Here is a 16,832-nt window from a genome sequence, read left to right as displayed (position 1 = left end):
CATAGTAGTAGGACTGGGAATACTCAATAGCGTCCATAAACCCGGTGTGCATTTCCTTACAGGTGAACATTATTTGTGAGTAGACATATGGGTACATTTTCCAAACACTATATAGGAGCCACTGCACACACACAAAAATCTGTTCCTGTTAAAATGGATTTTGCCCAGGCATCTACTGATGTTTGGAAAATGCACTCCATTTATTTACTGGCGTGCCAGTTATTTGTCTATATAACAATGTTTTCTGTCAAGTCAAAAAATTTATTGTTCCTATGGTTTAAACTCTTTCATTGAAAATTCAGCCAAAACTATTCTAAGTCTGACGGAAAGGCCTCTCTGCAAACAGCGCAGATATCTGCATTAGGTTTTCAATAATACTGTCCCAGATTTACTGCTGACTTTCATTTGTTTTAATATGCTTCCAGATCAAATTTAAAAGCACTTCATATATTTCAGAGTATCTTAAAATTACAGCAGATATATGTTAACCACATAAAAGTAGCAAATATATTTCTATATATATAAATATATATGCGCATGTGTATATAATGCAAATTGTTTTGCATTAACATTACCATCATCAGAGATGTTTCATGACTTCTGCATATTTGATTTCCAGAAAAGTCTGACTAAATAAGTACCTTTAAGAATGGAAACAGACAAAACTCAGATGTAGAATCTTAAATTTTACATCCATGTTACACCCAAAATTTATTCATCAGAAGTAAGAGAAAGGATTCAGCAGTACTAACAAAAAAATAGTCAGGTTTCTCAGTACCAGCCAACTGCACAAATTTCTCTCAGATTTGCTAAACTTTCAGTTTAGAGAACAAGAAGTCACAGAAAAAAAAGTGAGGATATGAAAAGTTGCATCTCACTAGTTTTGAAACACTTTTTTTTGTCTAGAATGATTTTTTTATTCTGAAATTCCTTCGACTTAATTAACTTCTGCCACTCAAAACTTAAGCAAACTGTTGTGATCAGCTTAGGGATGTTTTTGGAGAACTGTGGTTACTCACAGTTTTCTGAAAATATTTTTAAAAGATAATAGGAAATATTTGCTTATTCATTTATTTGCCAGCAAGCTTGTAAAATAGTAACAGGCAGTGTCAAGTTTGGCAATATTTACTTGCTAAAGTTTGAAAGTGAATGGCATTAAACATTGCTTGCAACACAAGAAAAAACTATCATCAATTACTCCCTGTTTTTATATTTCACATAGTGAACAAAAAAAAGAGAGAGAGAAAGAGAGAGAAAAAGCACTGCGGCTTTGCTAGTGGTTCAGAGAGGTGTGCACTGCTCCAGAGGCATGTTCTCCCGGTGACCACGCGGTTTCTGACCACAAGCCAAACTCGGTTATGGAGCCTCCCCATTATCTCCATCTTCGCCAGTGACAGGAGAAGAAAGTGAGAGCCACCAGCAAGCCCTTCGTGACACCAGGGGAGGGCAAGTTAGCTATCCCCTCGCAGCAGAGGAAACCACAGCTTCCTCAGTTGCTTTGCTTTGCTTAATTCCTACCTGTCTTATGAACCTATATGCACAATTCCTGCAGATACTTGCATTAGCATATCAGGCTGCCTCCCCATCGCTCTCCTCACACTATCCATACGTTACAGGCAATACACGGCAAACCAAGGATTTCCCAACTCACCCTAGTTCCTGAGTCACTAGACACCCATCCTGTCTCACTTTAATCTTTCCACAAAGAAAACCTCTCCGATAAAACATTATTAAAAATGTACAGTGGTTTTAAGAGCTAAAGGGAATGGCCTTAAATGTAAATATCAGTGAGCGTCTCTAGTTTAGATTCTGCAGCTGCAGTTCAATTCTATATATTTAGTACCACCTATTTCTTATCCTAGCATGGGTGAGCAAAATACCACAGCCTGAACTAAGCATAACTTGTCTTGCAACTTCTGTAAGAGTGAAGATCAATTTTCTCCCTGAGCAACAAACTAATTCATCAGCAGAGTAGAGACTAAAATGTGGCAAGAAAAAATAGCATGGAGCAGAGGAGAGATACCAAAAGAGAGAATGGGAAGGAACTGGAGGGAAAATAAAGACAAAGTCATTTGCTAACTAATGCAACCTGATGGAGCCCCGGTTGTGTTTCACACGGGACGGAGAAGGCTGGGTGCAAGCCCTTGTTGCCATTTGCAAAGCATTAAGCCCTGGAGTGACAGTCACCGCCTACCCGAGAGCAGATGCAGGGCAAAGCTGTGGATCTGTCGCCCACTAAGCGCTCGGGGTTGGCCTGCCTTCCTCAAACACATCCTTCGCTCTCTCTCATTAGCGCATTTGGAGTATTTCTTCTGAAATGGAAGAGAAACAGGTAGCTCCATCCACCGCTCCGAACTGACTTCCCAGTCATGCTGCCAACACAATTTTAAAGCAGATAGTGTAGATGATTACTTAAGTGAATTTACACATGATGGCAAATAACTATGCTTAATAAAACTGAGAGAGCCTTAATGATTTCATTTTGGCGATTTAATTTATAAAAGCAAAGCTTAATCATTTAATAGCATCATTAAGAAAACACCACAGGAAGTTTAGAAATAAAGAATCATCCATGTCTCCTGAGAAATGAGTTTTCTAACATTCAGCTCATGACAAAATAAAATGGAAAGCTTACAGCTTCTTAAATAATTGCACTTGAAATATAAGCAATCCCTAAAGGATCCATGCAGCCTCATCTTCTGCAGCACAGAAGAACTGCATGTCTGTTTAATACAGCGTGAAAGGGACTTCGCAGGAAAGGGTCAACACTGGTGATGCGAATGCTTGTATATTTTTTCGTTAAAGAATGCCTTGTGAACAAAATGCGAATGCCACAGTGATAAAAAAAAAATTGTTTCAAATGCAGCAGTTTGCAATAAAATCATATTATATCACCCCATTTGGCAAAACGATAATGGAAACATCCCTTGCCAGCGCATGCACGGTGCGCGCGCGGGTGCGCACACAGGGGTGTCGGAGTTCCAACTGGAAACCTCGGAGGACTGGATTAACCAAGAGTTTGCATTGGGGTAACGGAAAATATGACCTCATTAGCACCAGGTTTGTCATTTGCTCCATAACACAAAAGTAAATTACAATGTATTAATGCAGTTAGTGTTGTTTTTAATGTGCACTGGGATACAATAAAACTTTTTATTGGGGAAGTGCGATGGCATGTTTTCACTACAGCGTTAGCACGAGTGCTCGGATAGGGCAGCCAATCACGTTACCCAGTGGAACGCTCTTATAATGATGTAGTAAAATTTGACTCTGATATAGTAAAATCTGTTTATGGCAAAGCTGCTTTTTCACACAATCAGGCTGGGGCAGGAGAGCAGAAAGGATGTGGCTAAAAGAATTCTTTTACAACGGTATTTTCATAGAAAGTGCTTAAAAACAAACAAACATGCCTAGGCTTCAGGCCTGCCTGAAGGAAAAACATGCCGTGCTATCCGTTTCCCTTTGTGCAGTTTCTTTGCTTCCTCAATTCATCTGTACGTTTGTCATCCAGCAGCTGCCATAAATTAGAAGCCACATCTTGGTGAAGGAGCCTAAACAGGAGTATTGTAATTTAACACACTTTTAATGGGCTTGTCACAGAGTTTTGCATGTACAACCCAGCTCGTGTAAAACAACCTCAGGCGCATTTGTTGCTGTAGAGAAGGAAGGTGATGGTGGAGGGAAGGGGGGGCGGGATCCTGTCCTTATTGAGCACAGGGCTCGCTTGTGTTTGCGGCAGCGCTGGCAGCCTGCACCCTCCTGCCCGTGCTCCTTCATAAAGTTACCAAGAGGTTTGTGGTACTAATGACGGTTTGCAGGTGCTTCCCAAACTGCTATTTTTAGGCCAGGTTTTTGCCTCTCTCTCCTTCCTAAATGGACAAAGAATGTTTCGTGCGTTTAAACTCGCTCTCTCTGGTCTCCTAGCTGGTGACGTTCAGCAGCTGGCTCATCCTCACTTCCTGATCAGGCCTCACGCAACACCAGCCAGGGTCGTTCATCCTGCCCCCACACCCCAGTAAGCCTTGCTCCACAGTTTCAACCATTTCCAAACTCCTGCTTCTTAGTTTAGGTTGTCACAAAATGCAGGCTGAACCTGCAGCAGCGCAGACAGAGCTGTTACCCAGCACAGACTGAGCCCGGGCCAAGATGCCGAGCCGTCCAGCAGAGCAAAGCAGCTGGGACTGATGTTTTGCCTGTTTTGCCTTCGCAGCCCTAGCAAGCCAGGCTCTCTGCGGCTGCAGTTGCAGCCGAGGAGATATCGGGTGCCTGGGCTGACAGATGCCGGCAGGGGAAGGTGGCCCGTCGCACCAGCAGTGTCCCCGCTCCCTTCCCTCTCCCAAGACAAGCAAGAGACCTTGCCCACCCTCTGCCTCTCTGCTCCTTCTCCTTTCCTCTCCCCTTCCCACGTTCCAGCTCTTCATTTTGGGGGAAATGAAACAGAGTTTTGTTTTTTCTTGCAAGATGCCTTGAACCAGCTCCAACAGCCCTTTGGAGCGATATAAGAGAACAAGAGCTGGATATTTCTTTAGGGTGAAGCTGGGAGGGGCATTCATTAAAATAAAAAGATAATCAGAAAGTCTGGAATAACACTCGTAATGAACAGACTCAAATAGCTTGTGCTTGTGGTTCACTAGCTAGTCTAGTCACAGTAGTTGAAAGTTATTTATTTGTTTGTAATATACTTTTCCACTGAAACACTTTAGTAATAAAGAGACATGAGGGGAGACACATCAGAAAGCGTGCCATACATCAAAATGAAAAGTACCACATAAGCTACATGATAAACGTAGGATAAAATGTACTTTGTTTTCCACAAGACAAAGCAATAAGGAAAATGCTGTGTCTGGAGTAATTCTGAGCTTGGAACTTCTGCCGGTTATTTATTTTTATTAAGCAAATATACAACTCTGTAAATGTACCTAGCGCTACCTACACAAGGATAACATTCAGTCCTAGTCCTGAGAAGTTCACAGCCTAACGTGGCTCAGACAATGCAGAGGACGGACAAAACAAAAGGCTATCCTCGATTCAGGGAGGTATTGAGAGGTTCTAGGTGAAAACAGGCAGAATTTATAAAAGAAGCAAATAATGTGACTATTGAAACTCCACATAATCATTAATAGGTATAAACATATCTCCTTCTGAAACACTCCTCTCCTTCCCATTTATCGATTTACTCCTCAGTGGCATATTGTCTAAATCCTACACTGCGAGTTCGGAAGCAAGGACAGCTTTTGTGTTATTTGTACAGCACTTAGCACGGCTAGGCCCCGATCTTTCACAGGGGTCTTTACTATTTCTTCTTCCAGCACAGCTAAAATAATGAGTGGATCCAAAGACGGGAGGGAGGGAAGAAAGGCATTTGCACAAAAAGAGTCAACAAAATATGAAGGCGACACCAGAGAACCCTGATCAGGAAGCAAGAGAGAAAGAGGAGGAACGGAGAGAGTTAAAGCAGGGGCAGAGGCACCGATTATCTAGTTCTCTTACTTATTTGCTTAGGCGCTCTTGCAGCCTTACTTGAAAATGCACAAGGAGAAAAGAAAAAAGTTATTTTGACTTACAAAAGCAAGGAAAGGTCATTAGGAAGACTTGAGAACCCATAAAGCTCTTTAAATCCTTCCTACTTGTAATGCATAGAGCAAAGCTTACAGGAAAGCTGCAGCTAAGAAAATTACAAATGGTAATGCTATTATTTGGCATATAGTTGCCAAAGGCATTCAATATAAAGATTTTACAGAGGTGTCAACTGATATATAGCAAACACACAAACAGTCTCCAGCACTGTAACATATGCAAGGAGAGCTGAGGCTAAATATTAAGCATATGAATTATATATTCTTGCAATGCGAGGCTGAGAAAATGCTTGCTGTGCACCATAGTTAAAATGAGCAATAAATACCAGGGTTAATACTGGCAATGTCTTGTTGCAGAAGGTTCCTCTAAGCCCCCCCGCCCCTTCCAAATTCGGTTTTCAAACCATTTTCTGCTGTGTTGGATAATGAAGTGATTAGACTGTTCCTTTCCGAGACTGCTACATATTTAAAACAGGTTCCACCGCTGCCTCATTTTAAACATCAGAACCTGTTTTGGGCGCCAGAAATGTGAAACATGAACATCAATAGCTTTCTCCTGCCAAGATAAGAGCTTGCTGCGGAGGCCAAACATATGTCTTTCCTTCTTTCCCTGAGGAGCTTTCTGGATAAGGAAGAGGTGTGTCTGTACCTGAGCAGCTTAAAATGACTCAGCCACATATGGGGCTTTTGTAAACTTCCCTTTGCTCTTTCTTCAGGGGGCAGCGAGAGATCGCATTCTCCAAAGTTATTGCCATCTGGGTTTAAACAGGCCTGCCGTGCCTGATATTGGACTCAGCAGCAAAAAGCTGTCTTTTGCTTCTGGGGACTGACCCTCCTGGAAAGTGAAAGCCCCTACGGAGGAGTTGCTGAAGGGCGCCTCGTCCTCTCCTCGCTCCGCCAACGAAGGGTCACCTCGAGGCTTACCCTTCGCAAGAGTTTACCCAGCAGAATTTACGTGATAAAACGCAACGTGCTTCCTTGCAACCCACATTGGCACCAGCAAAACTCAGGTGAGGGAAATGAAAGTGATGCAAATGCAAAGTCCTGCCGCGTTTCAAAGAAAAGCTCTCGCGCTGGGCCAGGAATATCAGGAAATCTCTTTGCTCACTAGCTAAAGCTCTGTCTTTGCCACCTCTGATGTGAAGTGCTAGAAATGCCTGCGGTGCCTGCCGCATTGTGCGAGTGCTTGCGCAGATAGGTCGCGCGAGCCGGCCCCGGGACGGAGGGACAACAGACAGCTTTGTATTCAGCAAGCTTGCCCAAAAGGCAAATTAGTTCTTGCAGCTCCAGTTTAATGAACAAAAAGTGCTCGTAGTAACCAGACTCTTCCCTCCCTCAAACAAGGTGGGGTAGTGTCAGGGCAAACTCAGCTGGGGACTTGAAGAAAGATTTTCCTTGTGTTTCTCTCTGGTTGACCGACTCCATGCAGACCTGTTCCACCCTTGGCTGGCGTCCCTCACCGGCGCTGCTGAGAAAGGGGACACGTGAGACAGCATTGCTGCTTGTGGAGCGGACCGCACGCCCGGCTGCAGTGGCCGCGACCAAGTTTTCCTCCTCTTAGAGGGTGGAAAGTATTGATGTGATGTCATGCCCTCACAAGGGAAGAGTGGCACAACTTACCGGCTCCTCACCCTGGCCTGCTGGCTCCCAGCCCCGAGACACTCTCTAGAGAGGGACCTGCAGCCCAAAACTAATGTTTTCCAGCCAAGCCAACAGCTGAGATTTCTTTCTAGTCTTTCCGTTTTTCCGTTTTACCCCACGATATACGGAGAGCCCTGTCCTTTCCAGAGCAGACCCTGCAAACTAGGCACTTGCTTGTGCCCCAAAGGCATAGTCCATAACACAGGAAAAGCATCAGAAAACGCAGAGGGATCCGGGTAGACACAGGAACACAATCTGAATGTAAAAAGCAGAGCTATAGTGACAGTGTTTCATTTTTACTTCTTTAAATTTACATGGTCAAGATCCTACCCCTGTCTAGCCACCCTTACTGTAGGGGCTGATAGGGATTCAGGCCTATTTTAGGGGATGGTGGATATGGAGCCATGGGTGATTTGAGCCTTACCCTTTCTTAAACATTTAAAAGGCCTTAAGTATGATCTGGCCATATGTAAAAAGCAAATCAGTCTCCAGGCCCTCAAAAATAGTCACCTTTAAAACAGCAGTAACAAGAATATGGATCTGGATAGGCACAGGAAATGGACCCAAAAACACAGAGAGCTTTGAGCAGGAAAAATGATCATTGCTTCATGGGATTTTGGCTATGGTGAAGAACCACGGCTTCTAAATCTTCAAAGTCAGCCCCATCCCATTTTTAAGCAGTTAGGCACTAACAAATAAATGCCCCATTTAACTGCTTCTTACTGAAATTAATAGGAATTAATCATCCTGGCATTTTTGAAAAATCTTTCTGAAGCAACTTAGGTGCCTAAATATCTTTAACAGCGTAGACCTAAGCAACTTTTCAAGTACCAGTTAGATCCTGCTTCCTAATGTGTCTCATTGCACTAAATCACATGGAATAAATGGGGCTTTTAGTGAATGTGAGAGGATGGGGCTTCAGATGCCAAATTCCTCTTAGCCTGGCGCAAAGAGTGGCAATAGCTGTGAAACCAGTGCTCCCTTACCCAGCTGAGTCAGGCAAAAATGCTACACCTAAATTATCCCGGCCTGTTTGCCGGGGTTGCACACGCATTATTTTTATTGCAGCATTGCTCTTGAGCCCTGGGTTCATGAGCTTTGAGAACGCATTTCCATTTTGCTCCTGGAGTCCTGAAAATGTAAAAGTCTTGACTGCTTCCCAGGGAGATGGCACAGGTGTCTGATATCTTCTCTCAGTCACCTGTACCATAGGAGCACACCGCAGCCAGGAACACAATCCATTCCTGCAAACCCTGACAAACAAGGCCCTTCTTCAGACTGGCGATTCCTTCCATTTGTCTGTTAAACTCATGAGGAGCTTGAAATAGCCCACTAGCACCATGATAAAGAGAGAGGCAGAAACTGCACTGCTCTCTCTGAGATGTCCAGCCACCAAAAATTCAAAATGCTGCAAGCCCAGGGCTTGGAGAGATGCAGAGTAAGAAATAGTCACTAAATCGCTGTTGTGGTCACAAGCTCGTTCTCAGCCGAAAGTTTTAGTCCATCAGAGTTGCTGTGAGAAGAGAAGTGAAGAGAAGGCATTTGGGAATGCTTTGCATGCTTTTGTGTTTGATTTTGGATGGCTTGGGAAGCACAGCACATTCACATCCCAATGTCATTGTTTGAGGGGTTGTTTGTTTTTATTCCCCTCCTCCCAGCACAGAAAATTAAATCTGGCACACAAAGAAAGGGCACTGATGACTCTTCAGGGATAAATTTTTATTACATTTAGGAGTCGGTCAAAATAGTTTTTGACAATATTTTATTCTTGGAATTATAACTGAGATCCTAAGGGATGGAGACAAGCAAAGCCCACTGTAAAGTGCTGATTGCCCAAGGCTCCTTTGAAATCCCAGATTATGTTATGGATATAGGCACACAATTGAAAGTGATCCATTTAGCACAGTTTAACCAGTTACTGCCTGCCAGATGAGGCGTGGGAATCCCTTTCATAGTCTGAGCCAATGTGTTAACTTAATAGTTGTGGTACTTTAAGAACATGCATGCAGATAGTTACAGTGGCTCAGCTGATGGGCGGTAACTCATTGAGCAGTAGTAATTCAACCATTTCGGTCACATGCCTGTACTCCATGGCAATGATATATTGTTTATATTATAATAGCACTTCTAAGCTTCAAGCATGTGGTGGCCTCAGTGTGTTTGCTGCTGTGCCGGCATGTAGGGTTTATAATGCTGAAGACAAAATATAAAGGATGAATGAAACGGATAATAGGTAAGTAACACATTTTCTACAACTGCTGGAAGTCCAGATTGTGATTCTTTACTAAACTTGGGAGAAAGGGAGAATTGCTTCATTATGGACATACAAATGTTTGTTACTGTAGGATTGCTCATTCAGCCTCATTGCAGCTTTATTTTTAGGGGCAAAATGACAGATGCCTAATCTTAGCCTCTATTTGCACATGGTTGCAAATTTGCCTGCACAAAAAATCTCTGTATGTAAAATATTCAAAAAGCTTCAAACATGAAGTTATCTCCCTCTTTGAGAAACTTGTGTTGTTTAATCTAACATTTGGAAAACCTAAAACAAACTCTCCATATTTTTTTGGACCGGGAAACTCAGCTAGTTACTTGAATTAAACAGGCCAGCTACATCTTTTCCACAGCTCTATATGCAGTTAATAATAGTACTACTTTGAAGTTAGCCAATTCCTTTTCTCTGCCAGTCTCACAGTGCTTTTGAAATGTAGCTAAATGTTATTATTCCCATGCAGTGACTCAGAGTAAAATATGAAGAAAGGAAGTGATTTGCTCAAGGTTATAGAGCAAACCAGTGGCAGAGCCCAAGTTTCTTTGACCTAGTCTGTTCCTCCAGGTCAGTGAGGTCCAATTTTGGGGGCATAATAGGCTATATATTCCCTTCAGGAGGCCTTTGAAGGCTCTTCACCCTGACCCTTCCTTTATCACATGGTTAATGTGGCACCGAAATGGAGGCATCCCATCTCATATGGCCATACAGCAGGCACACGTACTATCTTACGGCAGAGAGGAGATGCTGTGGGACTCTAGGAAGAAAAGCAGCAAGAATTGGCCTGTGCATCATCAAATCCCTCCCTGCCAAAACCAAACTATCAATGAGAAAAGAGGGCCACAGAGAGCAGGCTGTAAGTGGGATCAATTGTTGTGACGGGCTGGGAGCTACAGATATGACACTCCTCTTCTTACTAATACACCTGCCATCATTCACAGCATTCATTACCACAACAGTTCCTGTATTTTTATTCATCAGTGAGAGCGAAACGACCGAGCCTCTTGATGCCTTTGTCTACGAAACACTTTTGTCTGCTGTTTTTGTATCACCTTTGCCATCACAGCTATAACAAATCACCTTGTTAATGTTACAGTGCTTGTTCCCGTGGCCTAAGCTGATCCCTTGCAGGCTGGTGGGCACCACTTGCATCACGATAACTCGCCACATTTTCATGCAATTAGTATGCGGCAGAACTGTACTCAAATACTCATACACATACAAAAAGATTAAATAAGGCCCATTTAATGTCATGAATTGTCCTGTTAGGAGTTAATGAGGTCTGGTAGGTTGCCAAAGTCCAACACACAGAAAGCTGAGGCAGGCCAGGAGGGAGAAAGGGAGGAGCTGGTGGGTTCAGCCAGATAGACCTTGAAGTGCAACAGCTGTGCCTTGTCTTTGAGGAGAGGATCAAGTAGAGAATATGAGATAGGCAAACGTTGGCTTAAACTTTCTTCTCTCTTTGATTGTCCTTGGACATCTGCCTCATCTCCTGTCAAGAATGCTTGGCAGCTGTGAGCTCCGAATAACACTGCCGTGCAGCCAGGCCCCTATCAGAGCCTTCTAATACTTTAAGCCAACTAGTCTCTGCTGTGTGCCTTGACCGATTCTGAACTATGCTAATGCCTTGAGCTAACTAGGCTTTCTAACAGCCCAGGAAATACACAGAAGTGGAACCTGCGGTTTATTTTCCTCACGTGCTAATTGGCTTTAATTGTTGGCCAATTGGATTTCAAGTTTCGAAAAGGGTGCCCCAGACAAAAGGAAAAGTGTTCACTTAAGACCGTGGGAGAGATAGCCCGTTCTGTTCAGTTTCTAATGGTGTAGGCTTTATGCAGATACATAAGTCTCAGGGCAACGGGTGTCCTAGAAAGATTTCTCAAGCATAACCAATGCAGTTTCCTATAAAATGTATGCTTCCATATAGGCTGAATGTCATTTATGTTCAGCTATTTGCTGGAGTGTAAATTCCCATCCTTCCCTACCAAAGTGTTTGTGCTCATTTCACCTCAAAAGTAAATCAGTAGGTAATGTGAATATCAGACCAGTTCTGATATTTCGGCTAATTTAGACAGCGGCTTTAGAAGCAAAAGTGCTTCTGTAAAAGCTAGTGTCTTCAGTTTGCCCCCGCAATCATGGTAAGAGATGACAAGATGAAAGTCTTCCATCCTATATGTATCTCAGTAGGACAAGTCCTCTCCGCTCAGGTTTTACACTCATTCAGTCTCTGAACAGGACGTTACATTTTAAGACTGATCCTTTGATGACATGAGTTTTATTACCACTGCATTTCCATTTATTTCAAATGAGTTAATGGGAAGAGCATCAGGCCATGTAAATACACCTGTGCGATCAGCCAGTCTAAGTGACTTCTGCGTAATCTTTAATGTACTTATCCTCCCAGCATCTCTGGTAGATAGGGAAGCGCTATTATCCATCTTTTACTGAGGGCACAGAGGGGCAAATCTGCAAAGGCAGTTGGGATCATAAATGCCTATGAAAATATGGGCCAGAGAGACTAAAGGCCAGCTTTTCAAAACTAAATTAATAGGATTCTGGCACTTAACCTCCTTAAGCACTTATAAGAACTTGCTGAAGAACTACTGAAAAACTGATCACAAGTGATTTGCCTAGGGTCACACGGGCTACCTTCACAGAGCGGGAATCCATGTACTAAAATCCTATGATAGGAATTTAGTGCCATTAGGACCCAGCCAAGCTCCTGAGCAAAACCTCAAACAAATTCTCATCATTATCTTACATAAAATGTCTAGAAATAGGAACAGATTATGGCATTGTGAAGACCTACTGATTGGCAATAAAGTTTTCTGCCCTCTTTCATTTCATGAAGTGTATCTTACACAAAAGTCAGTTCAACATCTTTTCCCTTGCCCACTCAGCTACAAGTAAAGTGATGCTGTAACACGGAAGTAGAGAGATGTTTTCAAAGCTATACGACATCCATTACTAGGTGTTTCTTAATCAGGCCTCAGCCTCTCTCTTCAACATGATTTTTCAGACTGTTTTGGAGATCACTTTGCAAGATACGTAGCTGATGCATACTAATACAAAAGTATAATACAAAAATAAATATAATGATATATTTAAAAGTGTAAAAATAATGAAAATAACCTCATTCATTTTGTCACGTAGGCACCTTTCACAAGCAGTCATTCAGACACATTTTGTAAGTAGCGTGTCTTTAGCATTGTTTTGGAAGAATATCTTTCTGAAGATACAAGGAAACTGAACAAAACTGCTGTTAGGGGATGCTTCCTGCACACATACAACCCTAAAACCAGGCCCTGAAGTCCTTGCCTCAGTTTCTGTGCTTTTAGAATCTGCTCCTGGAGACTGTAAAGGCCCAGATTTTCTTCCATCATTTCAAGTCACTAAGCACTACCCAGGCAATACAAAATCATGGTGTTTGGCCTTAACAAGCTAATGGAAAATCCTCCCATGTGAGGAGAGTTCTTAACAGAGCTTAGGTTTATCAGAGATGAGCATGGTACGACAACCTATAGTACTCCAATTTACGACTCACGTGTAGTCTTCAAAGATCTCTAGCTAAAGAGACTATGTTTGAGCAGCCCCTAAACTTCCTAATTTATGCCAGTAGATTGAAGTTAATGTACATGCATAATGAGAATAATAAAAGTCACTTTTACTACGAAAGATCCTTGCGTTCCTTCTGTAAGTTATACCAAAAACAAGGAGCGAATTGAAGCAATAAACATTCTGGGGCACGTGGTCATTCACATACAAAACTTCAGAAATTGTCTCCGGCATTTGAGTTCTAGGGCATCAGATAATCTCTCTGCTTATGTCTTTTTCCTGATAGTCTAGTACTGCCTTTATTGGAACAAATACAAATTGTTCTTCAAGTCTGGGCCCCGTGACATGACCTTTGAGGTCTCAATCTCCGATGTTGTGGTTTAACGTTCTGAAATGTTCAGCTAAATGTTTCCCATTCAGGTGCATTTTACTCACTTGCTCCAGATGGGATCAGAGCTGAGAATGCCAGACCAGCACACAAAAATGTTCTAGTGGTAGTTCCAGCTGGGACAAGAAATAGCAGTGTCATAAATCTCATGACTCATTGTTCTAACACAAGTATAGATAATTTGGATAAATTCAATTGGGCTACTTTACGCCAGTCGAGCTTGAGCTGTGAACAGCTTGACCCTTCTCTTTGTAAAAATATTTCAGCATCGAAAGAAAAGGGATCTTGGCTCCATCTGATCGCATTAGCCTGTGTAAACTGCTAAAACAAAAGCAAAAACAGGAGCTACGCAGGCAAGTGACAAATTCACCAACTTCCTTTGTAAAATCAAATGCCTAGGCACAATATCATGCTCTTTTCCATGAAACATGATATCCTCTCCTGATGTTCAAAGCTCTAGGGGAGAAGATGCTTGCAAAAACTTACAGCTACAGTGAATCTGACCTAGAGTTCTTGTCCTTAGGGGCAAGGTCTGAGATCAGCCTCATCAGCAGTTCAGAGATACCACGGGATTAACAGGGAGGAATACCCCTGGCTTCCACGCTCAAAACACTGGGTCCGTGCTCTTCACCACAGGCATTGCAGTCCACCGGCGTCTTGCCCTCTCTGACAGCATCCACAGGGGGTAAATGCTGCCCATAAGAGCAAACAGCCCAAACTAAACTATTTGATTCTCTTTCAAGCCATATCTTCTTCCTCCAAGAGCATCTCAGCATTCATGATGTGAGGAAAAAGTGGTTGATAGCAGCTCCGGAGCTGAGACTATCACAGAGCACTTACCCTGCCTACTTTATTTTGACTTGGGATTGTCCCAATTTGGCTCCCTTTGTGTCCTACGCTGCAAAAGATCATACGGCCATCACTGAGGAAAGCCGGACACTAGACACTTTCTGCAGCTAGTCAACACGTCTCTGGGTTTTGTCAGGGGGGTTAACTGCCGGCTGATGCCAGTCACCTGCTCTCCCAGAGCAGTGAAGTGCGCTGCTTTCTAGTGCAGAGATTCCAGAGAAGCTGCAAGTGGATGCGAGTGGCAGATGCTGCTAACAGACACCAGAGAGCCCGAATCACAAGCCTTGCCTCTCACTGACAAATTGCACCTTCCCTGCAAACATTTCAGAGTGTAACTTATCTCCCAATCGGAGCTCTGGCTGCCCCTCTTTGGAAAGGCAGGGTCCTTCCAGGTGGATTATTTTCCACTCAAAGACTGATGCCTGCAACAGCAATCTTGAAAGTCTCCTGCTATCTGCTTCTCACTCTTCACAAGACAAGACAAGACCACCCAGTGATTCGCCTGAAGAAATATTACACCAGGCTGCGGGCCGGCATGCCTGAAATTGGCCCAGGGAGCATATTGACAATGAGTTACCCAGCTTAGAAAACACAAGAGGATTAATAACTTGGATAGTGTGCTGGATAAAACTAAACTCAGAAACAATTCCAAATCCAAACCCCATCAGAATTTTAATCTTTACAGACTTTTAGCTCCGTAGCCCCATAAATCCTTTCCATAGTGACTCATTGTTACCCTGATCTTCCTTATAAAACACACGGTGGAAACAGTGTAACATTTTCCTTTCTTATTGCTCTCCTTTGTAAAACCATCTTTCCTTGTATCTTACTGCCATTTGCCTGTTAGTCATGGGCTTCACTCCTGAATGAGCCACTTAAGAAATGTTACACTGATGTCAAATTGATACATGTCTTGTGAATACCTTATATTTTCTCTTTATATAATGTCAAAGGACAGTGTTCAGAAAAGATCAAAACTTGGTGATTTCTCAGTGCAAAGTTTCAACTGAAATGCAGTTTTTCTATTGGAAAAAAAGTAACCTTTAGCAGAAATTATAACATTAAAGAGTTCACCCAAGGCCACAAACATTTCATGTTTCAGATTTTTCTTTTGTCTTGTTTCTCTTGGAGAAATTGAAAACCCTCATAGGGGATACTATTTACATTTCTTAAGAAGCCCTCAAAATGAATTTTCAGCAGAATTCTGGTGCCAGATCTGGTACGCTGCACATACAAATCAATGCATTTTGCCTGTGAACTCCAGCCTGGTAAAGTGCTTTTCCTGATATTTCCAATTTGGGTGCCTACATCTACTTATCAACCACTGAGAAAGAGTGGCCAGATTTAACACAAGTTCTGAGCAAACAGAGCCACAATGACACATCTAAGGAACAAAAATAGTATTATCCTATGAATTAGTTACCTGTCTCACTCCACTACCTACCCTCTCTTCCATACAAACACCTTTTGCAGGAAATCAATAGCAATAACAAAGCCCACAGTGGACTTTATGAAGCCTCTTTCTCCAGTATATGTTGCCTTTTGAGAGTCAACATGTTGTTTAGGGTGATATTGTGGTAAGTGAATCTCAAAAAAAAAAAACAAAGTTTTTAATTTTTTAATCAAGCAAGAACATTGAGATGTTGCTCTCGTGCCCCAGGAGCAATGCAGGGTGGAAGCTGAGGTCCTCACCGGGGCAGTGCAGCAAGGTGTGCAGTTCTGAGCACACGGGCAGCCTTATGAACGAGCATACGATTCCTCATGAGATTTAAGCAGTTCTCTGTTAAGCTACATTTTGAAATTCAGCCTTCAACACGTAAGTGAGTCCCTGACCACCCTTCTATAAAAAATAAAATCCTGCTTATTTTGGCAGATGTTCATTTTTCCTTTAAACTATGCTATTCTATCTTGTTTCAGACAGTTTAGGGTTTTTTCCTGAGCATAACGTATTAGCCTGAGACGTGAGTCAATCCTCTCCTTTAAAGTAAACTGATTTCTCCACTCCTTTCCCTGTGATATCTATTTTGGAGGCTCTCAACTCCCTGGTGGGCCAGTGGGACATCCCACAGCCTCTTTATGGCTGGTGGTCTGCAGGAGGGAATAGGATTACATCTCTCAGCAGCCAATGGTGTTGCCTGTAGGTTCAATAAATGGGCTTAGAAAAAAAAACACACACACACACAGCATGTCCTTCTTACTCTGCTTTGCTTGGTGTGACTGAACCTGCAGAGCCAGTGGGAGTGAGCTCTATAGTGATAACGGTAACCATTGACTTTCCCTTTCCTGATTTCACCTCTTTCATTATGTTGGAGAGCTTTGTTCCAGACTAGGAGATTATGCAATGGGCTGAGGAGGAGATGTGACTTCAGTGAGATATAGCACACAAAAAACTGTGACAAATTGCAATGACAGGGGCTCCGATGGTAGCTTGTGATGGAGTGAAATTAAATCTCTAACCAAACAATACAGCATTATGCTATATTCTATAGACAGCCTTGTTGAGGGTAGATTGAGAGAAAAAGAGACGGGCAAAAGAAAGATGCATACATACTTT

At 42.6% G+C, this 16,832-nt stretch overlaps 1 long non-coding RNA gene across 1 annotated transcript in view; it reads right to left on the bottom strand.

Moving 5' to 3' along the window:
- Positions 1-1,667: 1,667 nt before the first annotated feature.
- The window catches only part of LOC104148176 (uncharacterized), a 219,514-nt gene continuing 204,349 nt past the window's right edge, over positions 1,668-16,832 (bottom strand). Inside the window, exon 19 of the long non-coding RNA XR_011143681.1 lies at positions 1,668-2,372. This is a non-coding gene — a long non-coding RNA (uncharacterized lncRNA). The remainder of the gene's footprint in view (positions 2,373-16,832) is intronic.

The sequence above is a fragment of the Struthio camelus genome, chromosome 12 (assembly GCF_040807025.1).
Source record: "Struthio camelus isolate bStrCam1 chromosome 12, bStrCam1.hap1, whole genome shotgun sequence".
Taxonomy (NCBI): Eukaryota; Metazoa; Chordata; class Aves; order Struthioniformes; family Struthionidae; genus Struthio; species Struthio camelus.
The sequence above is the reverse complement of the archived record's forward strand: the minus strand, read 5'-3'. Positions and strand labels throughout refer to the sequence as shown.